The 19,774-nt window shown below is 38.9% G+C and overlaps 1 protein-coding gene across 12 annotated transcripts in view; it reads left to right on the plus strand.

The window, feature by feature from the left end:
* Positions 1 to 19,774, plus strand: part of ZNF385D (zinc finger protein 385D) — a 368,989-nt gene that overhangs the window by 183,107 nt on the left and 166,108 nt on the right. The window contains exon 1 of one of the 12 annotated variants that reach the window (XM_072651201.1): positions 7,130 to 7,196. The exons of 9 other annotated variants lie outside the window; for them this stretch is intronic. The gene's annotated coding sequence lies outside the window, so the exon portion shown is untranslated. Of the gene's footprint in view, positions 1 to 7,129; positions 7,197 to 10,090; positions 10,347 to 19,774 lie in introns of those variants that run through there. 2 more of the 12 variants (XM_072651203.1, XM_072651205.1) reach the window with 2 other exon arrangements.

Genomic DNA, 19,774 nt, shown 5'->3' on the forward strand with positions numbered 1-19,774 from the left:
CTTGATTGTCTTATGGACCTTTAAGAAAGTTTCACACTGTCTTCTCATGTCCTATCTACTTATGGATTAACCTAAAGAACCTGCGACTCGGATGGGTGATGGAGTCCAATGAATCTTTTAGCTAAATACTATGGTATATATCAGATTGAAAACATTCCCAAGATCCACCTTTAGTGAAGCCATAGCCAGAGTTGTCTGTGACCAGAGCCAGAACCAGGGTGTGGTTACTGGGGCTATGCCTCAGAGTGCCAAGTTAGAAGATTTTGGCAGCACTTTTAATGTTGCAGAAATGTAGAAACAACAGAACTTGGCAACTAGCATATAAGAAAAATGAGTTAAGGTAGGAAACTACCAGATAGATAGAGGATGGGCTTGGAATCAGGGACAACTTAGGTATAATCCTGCAGGAGACAACTCTTAATCATATGACTTGGAGCAAGTCACTTTACCCTTCTTAAATTCAGTTCAAACTATGAAATCTGAATGGAATGGCCTCTGAGTTCACACTCTAAATGTGTGATCCTGTGTGACATTCCCAGCCCTCCTCCAAAGCTTTCCCAAAAGAAAGCAAGTTCCAATTCCTGGGGTCTCTATCTTTCCCATCTGGGGTGGTGTTTGACTTTTTATAACCCTGAACTGAGGGTACAATTCATGTTGCTTGTCCCAGGATCAGTTTGTTGCAACTGATTTATGATTACCCATGCCTTAGCCTTGAATTTCTATGATTTACCTGAATGACACTGGGCAAGGCTAACTTAACTTCATCATTTTGTGGCCTTTCAAGGGAGAATGAAAACAGGAATTGGACCAGCATAACATTGCATGCAGTATATGTTCTTTCCTGTTTTGGGAACGTAAAATCAGGGTTGTGCTCTGACATCTGATGCATGCTCTGTTTTTCCTTGAGAGTTCAAATCACCACCCCAGAAGGACTCAGAAAACCACATTATTTTCCTGGACAATTAGTAGACAGCACGGATACGGTAGTTAGCCTCAGTTGAATATTGGGAATGCCTTTAATGTTTCTGCCTTGGTCAGGTTATCCTTGTGAGAAAGGAGCTTGTTACAGGAAAAGATCTGGGGAATTTTGACACTCGTTTGCAAGAGGTCTTTTTAAAATACAAACCAATCTTTGAAACAGAGGGTAAGGAGCAAAGGGAATTCTTTGGTGATTCATTATGAATGACAGAAGAAATTACAAACCAGGAGAAGGGGAGCCTTAGTCTATCCATTAACAAATATTTACTCTGCTAGGGATACAAAGATGACAAACTTAAACAGCACCTGTCCCCAAGGAACTTACATCCTAACAGACAACAGCTACATATGCATATCTACTTACATATATTTGCGATAATATATTAATTCATATATAACAATTACATTATATTATAAATAATATATAATAATTTATAAAGTAGATATATGCGTATCTACTTATATATATTCAAAGCACAAATATGGAATAAATAGAAGCATATGCTTACACATCACACACACACACACACACATATACGTAATACATATACATATATTTAATAGTTGGTCAGCTGAGTAGCGCTGGGCTTAGAGTCAGGAAGATTCATCTTCCTGAATTCAAATCTGGCCTCAGATGCTTACTAGCTGTGTGACCCTGGGTAAGTCACTTAACCTTGTTTGCTCAGTTTCCTCATCTATAAAATGAACTGGAGAAGGAAATAGCAAAACACCCCAGTAGCTCTGCTAAGAAAACCCTAAATGGGGTCATGAAGAGTTGGACAAGATTGAAAAATGAATAACTGCATATAAAATACTTAAATATTTGTGATCAGTAAAGGAAGGACACCTATATCTTAAAATAAGAGAGGGACTCTGTTGAGAGATAATCTAGCAGATTACAGAGGAAATGATATGTTTTCCTCAAATATTTCTCTTGAAGGTAAAATGCTTTGTAAAAAGAAACAACCCAAATGGGAAATTTACCCAGTTCTTCCATGCCAACAACCATTGCTTGGTATAAAATGCACATGGTAGACTTTCACCTGATGTATCAGTTACCCTCACTTTTTTTCTTGAATACAAACTTTGGAGTAACCAGAGCTGTTTTTCTACTAGTTTATGCACTCTTGCATTAGGCTCGAAATAAAGGAACATCACTTCGGGACCCTTGTGGACTCAAAGAATTTCAGAGCTGGATGGCGTGACATGGCTAATGGAGAGTATGCCGAATAAATATTCTGACACAATAATGTAAATAACGCATTGAAATCAGTGTTCCCCTGTGTAATGAATACCATCACATAGCATGTGTCAACATCCTAGAAGTATCTCCAGCTGCCCTGCATTTGGGGGTAAAAAAAGTGCTCATGTCTGTGTGTATCTACAAAATACATATTGAATGTTTTCAAAAAGGTCAATGGATTTTAGGGACAGCCTCATCTCCAAACCAGAGTACATACTTGTTATCTGGCCTCTGCATTGAGCCTAGGTCCCATGGTAAATTTCTATACTAAAGAAAGGATGTACATCCATCAGTCAGTCCATGCTCCTGAATACTCACTCCTTCCTTAGTCCTATTAAATGTCCAGTGCTTTGAGAACAGGCACCTTTTCTTATCTAAGCTTTGTACCTCACTGTAATGCCAGTGTGATACCTATAGCAGCTGCTATGAGTATGCATGTATATTTTCAGAATAAATCTGCAAAATATAAACTCTCTTCCTCAAAGATGAACCCAAGACATTTATTCAAACACTGGAAAGTCAGATCCATCATAACAGTAAAGAAATCTATATGCTCACAGAGCATAGCCATCCCCAAGCCTTCCCTCCATAAGACCTCCCCACAAAAATTCTCCCTTAGGCAAAATCATTCCCTCTCTCACTCCCACTAGCTGCTCTGTGCTGCTCTGCCTGCTCTCTCTCTTTCAGCTCCACTTCACTTTCCTGGTCCACCCATGTAGCAAGCTCCCCAGACCCTGGACTCCATGTGACTCAAGCTGTGGGCTGGGCCAAAAATCAAAGCAGGTCACATGGACCTACTAAGGGGCAAGGAACATCTTTAGATTCCCTTACCATTACACTCACCTTGTCGCCTGCACAGTGAACTGCACACAGTGGGTGATCAATTAATCAGTAAGTATTTATTAAGATTCTACTATGTGCCAGGCTTGGACAGCTAGGTGGTGCAGTAGATAGAGCATTTGGCTTGGAATCAGAAAGACTCATCTTCATGAGTTCAAATCCACCCTCAGACACTTACTAGCTGTGTGACCCTGGGCAAGTCACTTAACCTTGTTTACCTTAGTTCCTCACCTGTAAAATGAACTGGAGAAGGAAATGACTAACCACTCCAGTATCTTTGCCAAGGAAACCTCAAAATCGGGTCACAAAGAGTCTGGCAGGAAGTGACTGAAATAACACGTGGGAGACTTAAGGCAAGATTATGCTCAGCATAGTGCCTGACACATGGTAGGTGTTTAGTAAATATTTATTGATTAACAACAATGAAACAGTTTGGAGAGCTCTTGTTCTCAGAGCTCAAAAATATTTATTGTTGCTTTTAATTCTTAAATCAATTAATCTCATTATCTTCAAAATTATCACAGTCTCCTCCTACTGCTCAGATCACCTGTAGGCATTTTTGCTAAGACCTTATGGAGAAGCAATTAATGGAAGGATAAGAGGATTAAGGGGAATTAGAGGTGTATGGGGGAAGGTGGGAATAGGAACTAGATATGTTATTTTTATTGGTGGAGACAATTTCCTAGAAGAGGAAATTCTCTGGACCAAAGTTGATCTGAAGAATCTTCTCTGTCACTCAGATCCTTGGAGAGTTTCTTTTTCAGGTTCACATACATAATCCCTATCATGAGTAGGTCCTGTACCCAAGCATTGACTTCGTTCCTTCCTCCCTCCTCTCTTTCCCTTCTTATCTGCCTACTTCCCTTTTTTGCTTGAGTACAAACTTTCCTCCCTCCCCTTCCTCCTTCCTTCCTTCTTTCCTTCCTCCATCACTCCCTTCATCTTTTCTTTCTTCCCTTCCATTCTTCCTCCCTTAATGTCACACTTCCTTCTTTCCCTCATCCCTCTTTTTGTCCCTCCCTATCTCCCCTTCTCCCTTCTTGGAATTGAAATCACTCTAAATTATGTGGTTCTGACTTTGTCTTTAACTCAAGATGTAATGAGCCATGGAACTTTTTTTCCTGACCATCTCATTTGCAAGTTATGAAATTGGGGTCCAAAGAGGTAACATGTTTTACCCATGGATATATTCATGGGAAGACTTAAAGTTAGGATTCAGGCCCAAGTCTTCTAATTACAAGACTAATGCTCTTTCTCCTATGCCAAGCCATTCTTGCAAAGGATCAAAGATAGGAGGAAAATTCACTGGATATTACTAAAGAGATCCAAAATAAGGAGACGAAATGTGATTTAGGTTCATGCAATTTCTCACAGGCCATCTTACTATCTTGAATCTTTCTTTTCTCTGATTCTTCATTCCTGTGCAAATCATTGTTTTTCCCTGTCATCTGAACTTAAGAGAGAAAGTAATAAGGTTTCCTAACATCTAGCCATTAAGAAACTTGTCTCCTAGAATTCTCTGGTCAGAAGGCATTTTTAGAAATTATAAGATCATAGCTGTAGATCTAGAAGGGACTTAAGAGGCCATCTTTTCTTACCCTCCCCCCCCACCCTCATACATTTTATAGATAGGGAAACTGAGTCCCAAGGTTAAGCTACTTGGCCAGGAAGCAAGAATCAAAGATGGAATTTTAACTCAGGCCTTTTGACTCCAGAACTGGTGCTAGTTCTAATAGAACACACTGTCTTCACTTTATACACGAGGTGACTAAGACCTGAAGAAAAGAAGGAACGTAGATGAGGCCATCATGTGGTGTGAGTGTCACTACCTGGACTTGGACCCAGAACCTGAGTTCTTTGATTTCTAAGTGTTTGTTCTTTCTCCTACATCACAATGATTGGAATATTCATTACCTGCTTGAGAGTCATCCAGTCACTTGAAGACATAAATACTCAGCTTCTTCTCTGCCTTTGGACAAATTAATGGTCCATATGGCGCAAAGACTTTTCCACTTTTTAAAAAATAGTTTCCCTTACACATTCAACTTCACTATTAAATTATTTAGCCATTTTGCCTCTAGCTAGATTTATGAGTAGTTAGGATATGAGCAGCCTGGCCCACACTTTATAGAAACCTAGAATATTTACTTTTGTATCATATTGTGGCTGCTCCCTCTCTTTCTCCCTTTCTTCTTCCCTCCTCTCTTCCTTTCTTCCTTCTTCTTTCTCTTTTCCTCCTTTTCTTCTCTCTCTTCTTGCCTGCCTTCCTCTCACCCATCCTTCTACCCACATATTCATCTCTATCCTAGTATTATTCATACCTATCAAGCCAGACAAATTCAGAAGAAACTGCAAGATGGTGATCATTGCTTTCTCATTCAAGACTGACAGAAAAAAAAATCTTTCTCTAAGGGAAAGGAACATGATGGCCAAATTCATTTATTAAAATTTCTCATCAGGTTTTAAGCACAAGATGATCACACTACTGATTAACCTGTTCCCATTCACCAAAAGAACCAAACTCTACCTGATCATCCCGTATGCTGCCCATAATCAAAAAGAGATTAATCTCTTTGTAAGCATTTGTTAAATGTGTACTGTAGGTTAGGCTCTGTTAGGGAGCTTGATGGTGGAAGTTTCAAGTTCTCTATGGTTCTCAGTGAATGGGCAATGTTCTATCCTTTTGCTTCATTTCATTCTAAGAGGGAATATTTGTCTCTGGTCCTGGGATGGTTACGATGATTTTACCAAATTAGAATAGGTTCAAGTTCCATCCTATTGAGAAAGTTCAAACTTTCCCTAAATTAGCTATAAGCCTTTGATCCTATCCATAGGATTATTCCAAAATTATGGTATACACCGCCCAAGAAAACACACGCTTAATTGCATATGATGTTTTTGTAGCTTTTTAATTAACACACATACACACACACATCAGACATATATTTCAACAACTACTATGAGTGCTACACGCCTAGAAATTGTTTTTGTTATTATTTGTTTTTCATTCTCAAAGAGGACCAAGGACATCTCAAGGTGATGTCTTGACTTGTGTGTGACTTGGATTTAAGGGAGGCAGAGCTATGAGAAAGTCATTACCCACACTCTCTCCTTCAGAGGCATCATGGCAAGTCAAAATGACTGGCTGTGACCCAGAATACAGTGGGTAACCTTGGACTTTCTAAAGTAACGTCTTTCCCAGGTCTCAGTTTGTCTGAGACAATACCCATTCGATGACTAAGGGATGGGTAAGAATCCAGCCAAAACAGGGCCTGGTTTACCATTGCAAGGGTGTCAAACTGGGAGGGGAAGACTCTAAGAGTTTCTTTTCAGAGTAGAAAATAATTGCTCTTTGCCCTCACTGTAAGCCATCAAACCCCAAACAAAGAGTAACAGAGGAGAGGCTTGGGGCAGGACCTATTAGATATATTATTATTAATCCTGTCAAACTGGACATGGGATAGATGACTAGGGACTCCAATTGACAGGAAAATAGGACAATGAAAATGTGATACAAAACAGGCTATGTATGTGTCAGCATTTCATGCAGTACCTAGCATATAGGTGTTTAATAAATATTTTTTGGTTTGACTTGACTTCTGTTGGTGTGTACGTGTGTGTGTGTGTGTGTGTGTATGTGTGTGTGGTCAGTAAATAATATGAATAATATTATTTATTTTAATAAATAATGAATAATATTTATATTATAATGAATAAATGAAATATATATTTATTTAATAAATGTATATAAATATATGAAATACATATTTCATATAGAAATGAAATATAAATAAATAAATGAAAAAGCTAAGCTTGTAATTGCTATGCTTCTAAGGCATTTGTTTGAGAGTGGTAGTATTCAAATATTTGGTGGACTTCCTTACAGAAAGGATTAACTCCTGTTTATGCTGTTTTGCTGAGAACAAGGAACAGAGGATGAAAACAACTAGTTCAGGCATTTCATGTCAAGGGAAAACAGAGAATAAATAAAGACGCAGAAGACAAAAGCCTGACCAGTACTTCGAAGTGGAGAGGGCTGCCTTGGAATGTAGTGAGGTCTCCATCACCGGAGGGGTTTCAGACAAAAGCCAGACAACCGCTTGCTTCAAGTAGCATCGAAGGCATTCTCTTCTAGGTATGGGTTCATTAGATGCTTCCCTTCCGACTTGGAAATTCTGTAACTTGGTCAGAGGATTGGCAGTTATTCATTATTCTCGAAAACGTTTGTTACTACGTTTATGATAGGAAGCAGAAGAACATTTGTGATCAGAGCTAGAAGTGCTTGACTTAAGCTCTCTGTGCACGCCTATGTAGCTGGAGCTGACTCTCAGGGAGGATGCTAAAGCCTACAGATGGCTAATCCCTTGGAAGGAAAGGTTAGGGAGTTCAGAAAGCATTCAGAATTCTCCCTTAAAGAAAATCCATTTTTTTTCCTTTTGGAATTACCAAGGTACAAAACACAGTATGTTCTGGGGGTGGGGGAGAGAGGGAGATCTGGATTGTGTCTTTGTCTCGTTTTAATGTTTTGGTCAATTGTGATGAGCCAGGCTTTGTTTAACTGTAGAGAAAGGTAGCTGATAAGCTTCTCTGTTTGCTAACGGCTGAATAGGAGATAAACACATTCATACACTCTCTCTCTCTCTCTCACACACACACACACACACACACACACACACACACACACACACACACACACACACACCAGAAGCAGATTATGTAACCATTCTGCATCATGACCTCTGGAAAAATTTCAAGTTGGATTAAGGATTTCTATAGTACGGTTTTGCTTTCAGTTACCTGTCATGTGATATTCACATGGAAGACAGATAGTTAGCTATGGAAGATGCAAAGAAGGAACCCAGGTATTTTTGATTCCGAACCTGTCTGACTTTCTCTCCGATATGTCATCGACCTTTGTAACCCAAGTAAATTCAAAGAGTAAAACAATGTTCATCGTAAAATAAATGTTTAATGTGAGGTTTTAGAGCAAAAGAATTCATGACTAAGGTACCATCCTGCTAGCAATGGGGCTTACGCTACAACTTTGCAATGTCAGGAGGAATCCAGGAAAAGCCATCAACATGTTGAGTGGACATGCCCTCCTCCACCCCTGCCTCTCTGAACCCAGGCTGCACAGGATGGGCAGTAATGGGATTCTCAATCCATCTCCAATCTTTGAATTAAACACTCATATTAATGACATCACAGCACCATTCTTATATTTGAGTGCTTGACATTTTTCAGGTACACAGTAGGCACTTAATAAAAGCCTCTTAACTGACTTTTTTCTTCTAGTCTATTTTATCCTAAAACTCACCCTTCACATCCAGATTATCTCCATCTTAAAATTCTTTTCCTTAAAGATTTCTCCCACTAAAACCTTTATTTCTCAATTTTTTCCTCTTATGTCCATTATTCTTTGTGCTCCCTGTATATTCCCTTTCTTTCCTTTTTTTCTTTTTTTTGGAGACAATATCAGGGTCAAGTGACTTGTCCAAAGTCACACAGCTAGTAAGTGTCTAAGGCTGGATTTGAACTTAAGTCCTCTGGACTTTAGATCTGGTGCTTATCAAATTCTTTTTTCAGGCACTTCCTTTCAACTTCCACTTTCTCTACTGTGATTCTTTCTTTAGTCAGGGATACTGCAGGAATATGTATTACCTCTTTCTTCCTCTACTGCCTCCTCCTAGCCTTCTCTATGGAGAACACCCCACACAAAAGCCTGCCTTCTGTGAGCTTTTCCCAATTTCCTTAATGTTAGTTTCTTTCCTCTATTGATAATTCCCAATTTCACATATATGTATATATGTGTGTGTATATATGTACATGTGTCTATACAGATACATATACACACATTTGTGTGTATATACATGTTTGTATATATGTAGTCTTTGCACATAGTTGTTTCCATGTTAATATAGTGTGAGCTCCTTGAGATTGCAGACAATCTTCCTTTGTATCCTCAGCCCTTAGCACAGTGTCTGGAGTATAGTAGGTATTTAATAAATGTTTTTTGATTGACTTATTCATAGATGACTGAAAATTGTACTTGACTGAATCAAAATTAAGTTTGCTCGGAGAATAAGGCAAGGAAAAAGCCGTTTATAAATACATACTCTCCCCTCCTTGAGGCTTTTGTTTTAATCTCCCCAAATTGGGAAAGTTTAAGCTTAATATGCTAGCTTCCTCTTGTTCTGCAATGTGAAGGTTCAGACGTTGAGGTGCCCTTGAATTAAATCTCTAATTTTCTTGGCTCTTCATGCACTGCGTTATTCCATGGTAATCCACTGTGTTCCTTTAAAAAATATTTCAAAATAAGAAAAACTTAGAAAATCTGACCTAAGTGCTTTCTTTTGGCCTTTCTCAGTTTTTTCATCTATAAAACAATAAAGCTGTATTTAATGCTCTCTCAGCTCTTCCTGCTCTAAAAGCCCAGGCTTCTATTTTGGGTAACTTGATTTTTTTTTTTTTCACTCATTTATCAACATTGCATACAGAGTACATTCCATATATTCAATAGTAACAGGTCCCACATTTCTGGTGAATAACATTATAAATTGGCAGCAACTTTCCCCCATAAAAATGAAACATTATCATTTGAGCCACTCGTGATCTTGCCTCCCCTTTCCATTTTCCTTCTTTGCTTCATCATCATTAGTGCACTGCTTTATGGAGCTATAATATTTGGGCAGATAGCCATGTTCAAAAGTTCTTGGCAGGGGAAAATTTCTTACATTTAGACACGTTCTAACTACTTTGGCAAACGTCCAAATATTTTGGTTTCTAAAAGTTCAAGCATCCATTTTTCAGAAGAGTCAGGGCCAAATTGAGAATGAGGATATAGGAGATGCTAGGCTGTGTTCTGGAAGATGCCCCAGTGACGGTAATTCCTATTCATATGCACAGGTGTAGCTGAAAAGACCAATCAGTAAGTGGCCAGCAGCCAGTCCCAAAAGGCACGTGCATCCATCACTGACTGTGGGTTTCTAGCAGTAGCTACTATTTATAACGCCTAGCCATGGTGGGGACTGGAGATTTTTGGAGTAATCCCCCAAATACATTTACTTACCCAAATCCCTTCCCCCTTCTTGGCCATGGTATTTTCTTATTCTTAGCAATCTGCATTGTTGAGAGCATCAGCCTTTACTTCCTTCCTCCACTGCTTGGCTTTCCTTTACCTGCTCCCCCACCCCTGAATTAATAACCAGCAGTTGTTGGAGTTTCCCAGGAGTCTCCACTCTTTGCATAATTGATTTAATGGAGTTGGACAGTAGCAACCAGTGCGGTAAGATCATTTAGGTTCTGCTTATCCTTTGGCTCAACCTGTTTGTGATTTAATGTATAGGTGATATATCAGTGACTGAGAAAATGTTGGACTCAGTGGCAGGTGTAGTTTCTCCACAAGATTGGTTATGATATATTCTGGGGACCATTCACATTATTTTTTTGTCTTGCAATTTTTGTTGCACCAAATATTATTAGAGGGATTCGATAAACCTTGTGTTTACATAGACATTCAGGTGATGATAGAATCTGTTATAATGAGATGTACCTAACAAGAAATTCCATTCCTGCCCCTATCTTTTAAATAAATTCCTGGTTTAGTTAATCAATTAACAAGTATGTGTTAAGTACCAGACGCTATGCTAGGTTCCAGGAGCTGGGCGTGGAAAGGAAAAGGAATTAAACTATCTCTGTCCTCAAGAAGCTTGTATTTTACTAGAGGAAACAACATGTAGACCTATAAACTGTGTGCGTGTGTGTGTGTGTGTGTGTGTGTGTGTGGTGTGTGGTGTGTGTGTGGTGTGTGTGGTGTGTGGTGTGTGTATGGTGTGTGTGGTGTGTGTATGGTGTGTGTGTGTGCGTGTGTGTGCGTGTGTGTGTGTGCGTGTGTGTGGCGTGTGTGTGCGTGTATGTGGCGTATGTAGATAGATTGATAAAAATATAGTTATTTCTTCAATAGGCCTTTTTTAATCTTCCTATTGCTAGTGCCTTCCCCTTCAAACATTTGCTATAGGGTTAGTGAATATTCACTGTATAGTCTGTATTCATGATATACGCACTATATACACATATAATGAATATTCACTATATGCTCTGTATTTACAATATATAGATATATACATACATATATAATATGTATATATATGAATAGTGGATATTTATTATATTCTCTCTGTGTGTATATATATATATAATATATATCTACTATGTTCCGTATATGTATGTACATACATATCATATGTTCTCTATATGTATGTGTATATATGTATTTACATTCCATGTTCTACATATATAATTCATTAAATAAATGGTAGTTTATCTCTTCTATGGATCTTTAAAGGGATAGTGATTCTGAGAGGTGGGAGTGACCAAGGAGTGCATTGTAGGCATCAGTGATAGCCAGCTCATAGGCCTGAAGATGAGAGGGTGAGGAAGGGTGAAAAGACCAGTTCGGCAAATTGTCTCATCTCTCAGATGACGTGCTGGCTTTCTGACAGGCATTTCTGTTAATTTGTTAATTCAGAGTTGGAATGTGTGGTGATTTGGTTTGTGTTCAATAACCCCCTGGTTTTGTTAGCTCTAATCTACCGTTGAAAATCTCTGGACATAGGATTTCCCAGCCTCTGGCTGCTGCTCGGACAGGGTGTGTAGAAGACTTCTCAGGCTAGAAAGAAGACTGCCTCTCCAAACTGATCCTACTCTTTGGTGTTTGGCTCTGCGAGCTGTTCCATAGAAAGGACAGCATGATTGTGAATCATGCGCATTGTGGTACGGGGCATTTTAAGCTAGGTATGCATTGAATGATTGAAGTGAATCTCTGGGGATTGCTTCTGTTATCTTTTATATTTTTCTACATTCCACAAGTATTTGTGTCTTATGTAGGTTATAGAAATTTGAGCATGTGTATAAGAACATGCAATATCATACCTAGCACATACATTTTTATAATATGGTATATTGAGGTCTGGAATGAGAGCAAGCAGAATAGATTCAAGTTCTCAAGTTGGTTTCTATGACCTTGGATGAGTCTCTTTACTTCTCTAGGCCCCAGTTTCTTCACGTCTCAAATGAGGAGATGGATTTAAGCGGGTATCTCCTAAGGGCTTCCTTAGATCAGGAACTATTTTTTTTGCCATTTTTTTGCATTACCAGTGTTCAGCATACTGCTGGCACATACTAAGTGTATTAATAAATGCATATTGATTCAATGATTATTTATGAAACGTTTGCTTAAAGACCTCCAGTAAGGAGAAACTGATTTATCTGATTTAGAATTCTTAGAGTTTTTAAATTAATTTAGAGACAGCTGGTGGTGTAGTAGATTGAGTGTTAGGTTTAGAGTCATGAAGACTTGAGTACAAATTTCACCTCAGACACTTACTAGTTGTGTGACACTGGGCAAGTCACTTACCTTTTGTATGCCTCAGTTTTCTCAACTGTAAAATGGGGATAATACTAACATTCAGCCTTCCAAGATTCTTAGAAGGATCAAGTGAAGTAGTAAGCATAAAAAGCCCTCAGCACAGTGGCTAGCACATAGTAAGCACTATCCAATGTGTCATCCCTCCCACTCTTCATGACATTATCATTGCTGCTCAACTTTGTGGGCCAAGATGGCATCGTACCATGTGATCCCAATAGCTCAAAGAAGCTTATTGCCCATTGCTATGTGAATGAATTCTGTAGCAGCAACAAATAACAATTATGAAGTCTGGGGTGGGGTAGGTAGTTAAAAGATTCCTCTTTGCCATGGTGTTCAAAAGTCTAATCTTCCAGTGCTTCAACTTTGATTTTTAAAAAATGAGATTGATGAATTCAATGATAATAATGTGACAAATATCTTGGGGAAACACAAATTGAAACCTAGTGTGTCAATGAATCCTTTGATAGAAGAAAGAAAGGAAATGGACATGCTTGGGAAGAAAACCTTGCTCTGCAGTTTAACTTCAGACACGTCCTGGTATCTTCATTTATAAATTAATTTAGCAGAACACCCAGACAAGATGTAAGGGGGAAACACAGCAGAGTTCCGTCTGAATCTGATGATCCAACTGCCTGAATTTAAGCAAAACATTCATTTGGGATTAAGAAAGGTCATAGGCTGAATCTAGAATTGAATTCAAGCATGTAAAAGGCAAAAAAAAAAAATCCTTCAAGCAATAGCTGAGGGAAATAAGAAGATGAAATGGATTATTTTTTTGCTTTCAAAATTCACTAAATACTAAATAATTAGCTAATTAAACCAATATGTTAGGCTTGGGAGCACCTATTCATATCTTTAATCTTTTTTCTCCCTCTAGTTACTGGCATGTTAAAGAGATCATTTGTTTAAAATTCTGACAACTCAATTTCATTTAATTTTTATTAGTTAACGTAGATACCTTCCAAGGGAAGGTGAAAGAATTATATCAGTATAACACAATAAATACAGGTAGATTTGTTGATTTTTATTCTTTTTTTAGATGCTGTAATATTAAGATCACAGCTATATTCAGCATAGTTTAAATGTCTTGTTTTGTTTTTCATCTTTTTTCCTTCTTGAACTGAGCTCTCAGTGGAGAAAAAAAAAGTGGCCAGAATTGAGGAAAGCAGGAATTTTTTTGTAGCTCAATATGGTCTTTGACTATACCTAATCAATCATTCCCATATAGTTGAACTCTTGATGATAAGATCTTAGATTTAAAGTTAGAAGAAAGCTCCAAGTTTATATCATCCAATTCCCTTATTTTCTTTTTGTAAAGAAAAGGAAACTGAGGCCCAGGCAGGTCAACTGACTTGCCCATGGTCACACAGGTAAGTCATGGAGGCAGATTTTGAATTCAGATGATCTGATGACATGGCTCCTTTTCTCTTTCAGTAAGAACACCGGGTTGCTCTCACCTTAGACATTCACATTCTTTTTTAGAACATGTATTAGTTTTTTGGCAATCTGTCAAGACTTGATGGGGCAGTTTATTCCTTCCCTTAGTTTTCCTCCTTTTTTTCTTTCTTCTTCCTTTTCCTCCTTTTTTCTTCCTTATCCTCCTCTTCCTCTTTCTCCTTTTCTCCTCCTTCTCTTCTCTATTGATAATAATATGAGCATTTCCTGAGTTATCGAAATACTGACGTTATACCTTGAGCACGAGTATTACACGAACATGCGATATCAAACCTAGCACATTTCTTCACACGTGGTAGTTGCTTGTTGATTGATGCTAAGAGAGTTTCAGAACTTTCAGATAATAAATCACGCTTTTTATTTCAAGTCTTCTATAAGGGGATGTTTTCCCCTGTGGGCTATGGGTATATTTGTACCATTTTCCATGGGAATGGAACCTTTTTGTTCACAGAACAGCTACCACCCAGGATAGGCACCCAGGATATGATAAACAGTATGCTGTTTACTCCAATTTCCATGGCCTCTCTTCTAAGACAACCTCTACTTTCCAATTTATATTTCAGCTGGTGGATTGAGGTCTGATTATCTCCCAAAGTCCTAGATGACTGTGGGAAAGAAGCCTTAGGATGCTATTTTTAAAGTGGCCTAAAAAGACTCCTGGGAAACAAGGCAGAGGCTACTGGATGGGCCACAGAGTTACTCCATTCATGTACTTACTGGCCCTTGTAAGCATTTGGTGTCCCTGTTCCCAGCCTTTTTGGTGGCCCTGAAGTCTAGCCCCAATTCCACTGCATTTGTGTGCTAGGAGGATGAGGATGAGCCTGTCACTCAGCATCACATGTACATCAGCAGAGGGGCCCAGAGAAAACTGAATCTTCTTCTAGAAGACACATGGGTTAGCAGGTATAAGCCTAGCTGAGTAAAATCACAGCAAAAAATCAGTGCACAGGACAAACCCGACTGACATTTCTCATGAGATCTCTTCCAGTTTGAATTGGTTCAGTTCAGTAAACCTTTACTGAGTGCTACTGTGTGCCAGTAGTATGGCATGAAAGGGGCTAGAAAGACCAAATTAAAAATGATTAATGTCCCTTAAAGAGATTAGATTTTACCTGAGGGAGGAAACTGGTGGAGAGCAATATGTTATTCTGTATAATATATTAGAATACTATATGAATATATATAATAAAATTATATATAATAATAATTTGATACGAAATGGAATCAAACTAGAAGACAACTGAAGTCTCTTCTCATCCAAATCTATGAGATTATGATCCCAAATATAGTACAAAGATATATATATATGTGTTCACACATACACACACATATATAACATGTATGTTATATATACACACATGCATTTGTTCATGCATTCATGTATATATGTATGTATGCATGTATATATGTATTAGAATAACCAGAAGGCATCTAATATATTTGCCTGGGGGCCTCTAAAGTTGGGCCTGTAGGGAAAGGAGACTAGAGTCACCAAATCTCAAGACGCTAAGAGATTTTAGAGTCCATCCCAACCTAAGCCAGTATGGGATCCCCTCTCCAAACCACTCTTATACAGCCTTCACTTAAAGATTGACAACGAAGGTGGATCTGATCTCCCTGTGACCCAAAGCATTCCACTCTCAACAGGTTCCTCTAGGTTTTAAGTGGCTTCTTCGCCTCCCACCCCACCTTATATTTAACAGAAATTTTGTAGCTTGTATCTGTTCTTTCCTCTGGGGCAAAGAACAAAATAACAATAGGCTTGTCTTTGTATTTACATATAAATTTAAGGATTATAAAGTGCTTAACCCACAACAACTCCATAAGGTAGGTGTTATTATTCCATACATATACACACATGTGTGTATATGCACAAACACATGTGTATACATATGTGTATGTGTGTACACATGATACCAATATACTTGCATGCACATATATACATATATAAATTTTTTATTATTATTTTTATACCAAGCTGAGAGAGATTAAGAGGCTCACAGGCACCCAGCTAATTAAGTGTCTGTATCAGGATTTGAACTCTGGTCTTTCCTGACTCAAGGTCCAGCACTCTATCCATCATACAGTCTGCCTGCCTTTCTCTAATCCCTCTAAAAAGCAACAGCCCTACAAAAATTGGATTGCCTCGAGCATTCTGCAAAGGATTTTTATTTGTTTGTTTGTTTTCCAAATATTCTGTTTTTCAATTGATCTTCCTAGGAAAGTAATCACAGGTTACTAATCAATACTTTACCATAAAGGCAGTGGAAAGACAACCTGATACAATGGAGAGAAAGCAATTTGTCAGACAATCCCAAAGATTTCGAAGTTCTAGCATATCACACACTCAGTGACTCAGATGTGTAATGTGAAAGGAAGGAAACAAGCCTTTATTGAACACCTCCTGTGTGCTAGGCATTGTGCTAAGTGCCTTCCAAATGCGATCACGTTTAATGCTCACAATAACCTTGGGAGAGAGATGGTATTAGACTCTTCATTTTACAGAAGAAGAAACTGAAGCAAGGGAGGTTAAGTGAATAGACCAGAGTCACAAGGCTAGGGAATATCTGAGGCTGGATTAGAACTCAATTTTTCCTGACTACAGGCCCTGGTCTCTATCCACAACCCCCTTGCTGCCAAAAAAATCCCATGACATCTTGGCCTGCATTAAGGGATGATGCCCTGGCCTCCAGAAGAGATAGGTGTTGTTGTTTAAATGAAGGCAGTGGAGAGAAGTGGTGAGAAGGCCTAGGTTTAAGGCATGCTTCTGGTCCATACTGAGTATATGAGCTTGGGCAATCTCTTTACATCTCCGTGCCTCACTTTCCTTCCCTGTAAAATGAGTGGCTGGTCCTGATGCACTTTAAGTTCCCATAAGCCTTGTAACTCTATACTAATGTGGGGTTCTGCTTCCTAAATGTAGGGAGCATTGTCCCAAGCTTCTGATTTTTTAAATTTATTTTTAGATTTCGACATTCATTTCCACAAAATTTTGAGTTCCAATTTTTCTCCCCTTCTCTCCCCTTCCCCACCCCATAATACCTTGCATTCTGATTACCCATTTCCTCAATGTTCCCTCCCTTCTATCACCCCCCACCCTTCCCTTATCCCCATTTTCTCTCTTTTCTTGGAGGGCAAGACAAATTTATATACCCCATTACCTGTATTTCTTATTTCCCAGTTATATGCAATAATAATTCTCAACATTTGTTTCTAATACTTTGAATTCCAACTTCTCTCTCTCCCTCCCTACCCATCCCCACTGAGAAGGCAAGCAATTCAATACAGGCTATATATGTGTCATTTTGCAAAAGACTTCCATAGTAGTCATGTTGTATAAGACTAACTATATTACCCTCCATCCTACCCTGTCCCCTCCTCTTTTTTCTATTCTCTCATTTGACCTTGTCCCTTCCCAAGAGTGTTTATTTCTAATTGCTCCCTTCTCCCATTTGTCCTCCCTTCTGTCATCCCCCTCACCCCACTTGTCCCCTTCTCCCCTACATTCCTGTGGTGTAAGATAGATTTTCATACCAAATTTCGTGAGCATGTTATTCTTTCCTTGAGACATATGTGAAGAAGGTAAGCTTCACTTTTCCCCTCTCATTTCCTCCCTTTTCTCCTCCATTGAACAAGATTTTTTTTATCTCTTTTATGAGTGATAGCTTGCCCCATTCGATTTCTCCCTTTCTCCTCCCAATATTTTCATCTCTCACCCCTTAATTTTATTTTATTTTTTTTATGGATATCATCTCTTCTGATTCAACTCAGCCTGTACTCTCTGTCTACATATGTGTGTGTGTGCGTGTAATCCCTCCACCTACTCAAATACTGAAAAAAGTCTCAAAAGTTACAAATATTATCTTTCCATGTAGGAATGTAAATCCTTTATGATTTCTCTTTCCTATTCCTTTTCATGCTTCTCTTGATTCTTGTGTTTGAATGTCAAATTTTCTATTCAGCTCTGGTCTTTTCATCATGAATGCTTGAAAATCCTCTATATCATTGAATGACCATTATTCCCTTGAAGTATTATACTCAGTTTTGCTGGGTAGGTGATTCTTGGTTTTAATCCCAGTTCCTTTGACTTCTGGAATATTCTATTCCAAGCCCATTCAGTCCCTTAATGTAGAAGCTGCCAGATCCTGTGTTATCCTGATTGTATTTCCACAATACTCAAATTGTTTCTTTCTAGCTGCTTGCAATATTTTCTCCTTGACCTGGGAATTCTGAAATTTGACCACAATATTCCTAGGAGTTTCTCTTATTGGATCTCTTTCAGGAGATGATCAGTGGATTCTTTTAATATTTATTTTGCCCTCTGGTTCTAGAATGTCAAGGCAGTTTTCCTTGATAATTTCTTGAAAGACAATGTCTAGGCTCTTTTTTTGATCATGACTTTCAGGTAGTCCTATAATTTTTAAATTGTCTCTCCTGGATCTATTTTCTAGGTCAGTTGTTTTTCCAACGAGATGTTTCACATTATTTTCTATTTTATCAATCTTTTGGTTTTGTTTTTTAACTTCTTGGTTTGTATCATAGTCATTAGCTTCCCTGAATGCCAGTCTCTTTTTTAAAGAACTATTTTGTTCAGTGAGCTTTTGAATCTTCTTTTCTGTTTGGCTAATTCTGCTTTTTAAAGCCTCCTTCTCCTCATTGGCCTTTTGGATCTCTTTTTCCAATTGGGATAGCCTATTTTTAAAGGCGTTATTGTCCTCAGAATTTTTTTGGTTCTCCTTTAGCAAGCTGCGGACTTGCTTTTCAAGCTCTTTTATGGCTTGAACCCATTTAATATTCATTTTGGAGGTACTGGAGTTAGAAGCCTTGACTTCCTCTGACAGTATGATTTGTTTTTCCTCATCTGAAAGGATGGAAGGAGATGCCTGTTCACCAAGAAAGTAATCTTCTGTGGTCTTATTTTTTTTCCCTTTTTTGGGCATTTTCCCAGCCATTTACTTGACTTCTGAATCCTTTGTCAAGAGGAGGGTCCAAGAGCTCCTCCTCCCCCCAGTACCATGCTCAAGACTGAGATTCAGATCAGCTGCTCAATTCCCCCAGAGGCCTTAAGCTGAGCTGCCTGGACAATGGACCCAGGCTGCTTCCACAGCCATGTAGATGCCTGCTGCTGCTGCTGCTGCCACCTCTGCTAGAGGGACCCTGCTCCTCTCTTGCCCAGCTAAGAAAGTCCTCCCACACTGACCTTTGGAACTTTCTTTGTCTCTTGAGGGTTGAGGGATCTGGGACCTCCCTGCTGGGAATTCTGCCCTGGAGTTCTGTTCAGGTCCTGTTCCTCCTAGTGCCCCACAGCCAGGGCTGAGCCCCACTCTACTAAGCCTCCCATGAGATAGGCCTTTCCTGTCACTTTCCAGGTTACATTTGGTTGTAAATCTCTTTCACTCTGTTGTTCTGTGGCTTCTGCTGCTCTAGAATTTTTTGAGAGTCATTTTTTACAGGTATTTTGTGGACCTTGGGGGAAGCACTAGAGTATATGTGCCTTTCTAATCTGCCATCTTGGCTCTGCCCATTAAGCTTCCATTTTTTTGTGCATCTGTTCTCAGAGATAATTCTGGGGACTTGTAGTTTTTCTTTCTTCCAAAGTGGCATGATCTAGGGAGAGGTGTGCTTCCTAATTTCCTGGCCTATGCTCTGTCCTATGAATGAACCTGAGTACTCTTTTCCATTATGGAACTGGGCCACAAGCTTTGGTGTGCTAGTGCTGCTCCTTGCCCTGGGAATGAAACCCAGGACTGTGACTCAGATCTAAGTGTGGACAATGCAACAGAATCCTTCCCCTGTTGCCAGCAAAGGGTATAATCTCCTTCTGATGCCCT

The sequence above is a fragment of the Notamacropus eugenii genome, chromosome 3 (assembly GCF_028372415.1).
Source record: "Notamacropus eugenii isolate mMacEug1 chromosome 3, mMacEug1.pri_v2, whole genome shotgun sequence".
NCBI lineage: Eukaryota > Metazoa > Chordata > Mammalia > Diprotodontia > Macropodidae > Notamacropus > Notamacropus eugenii.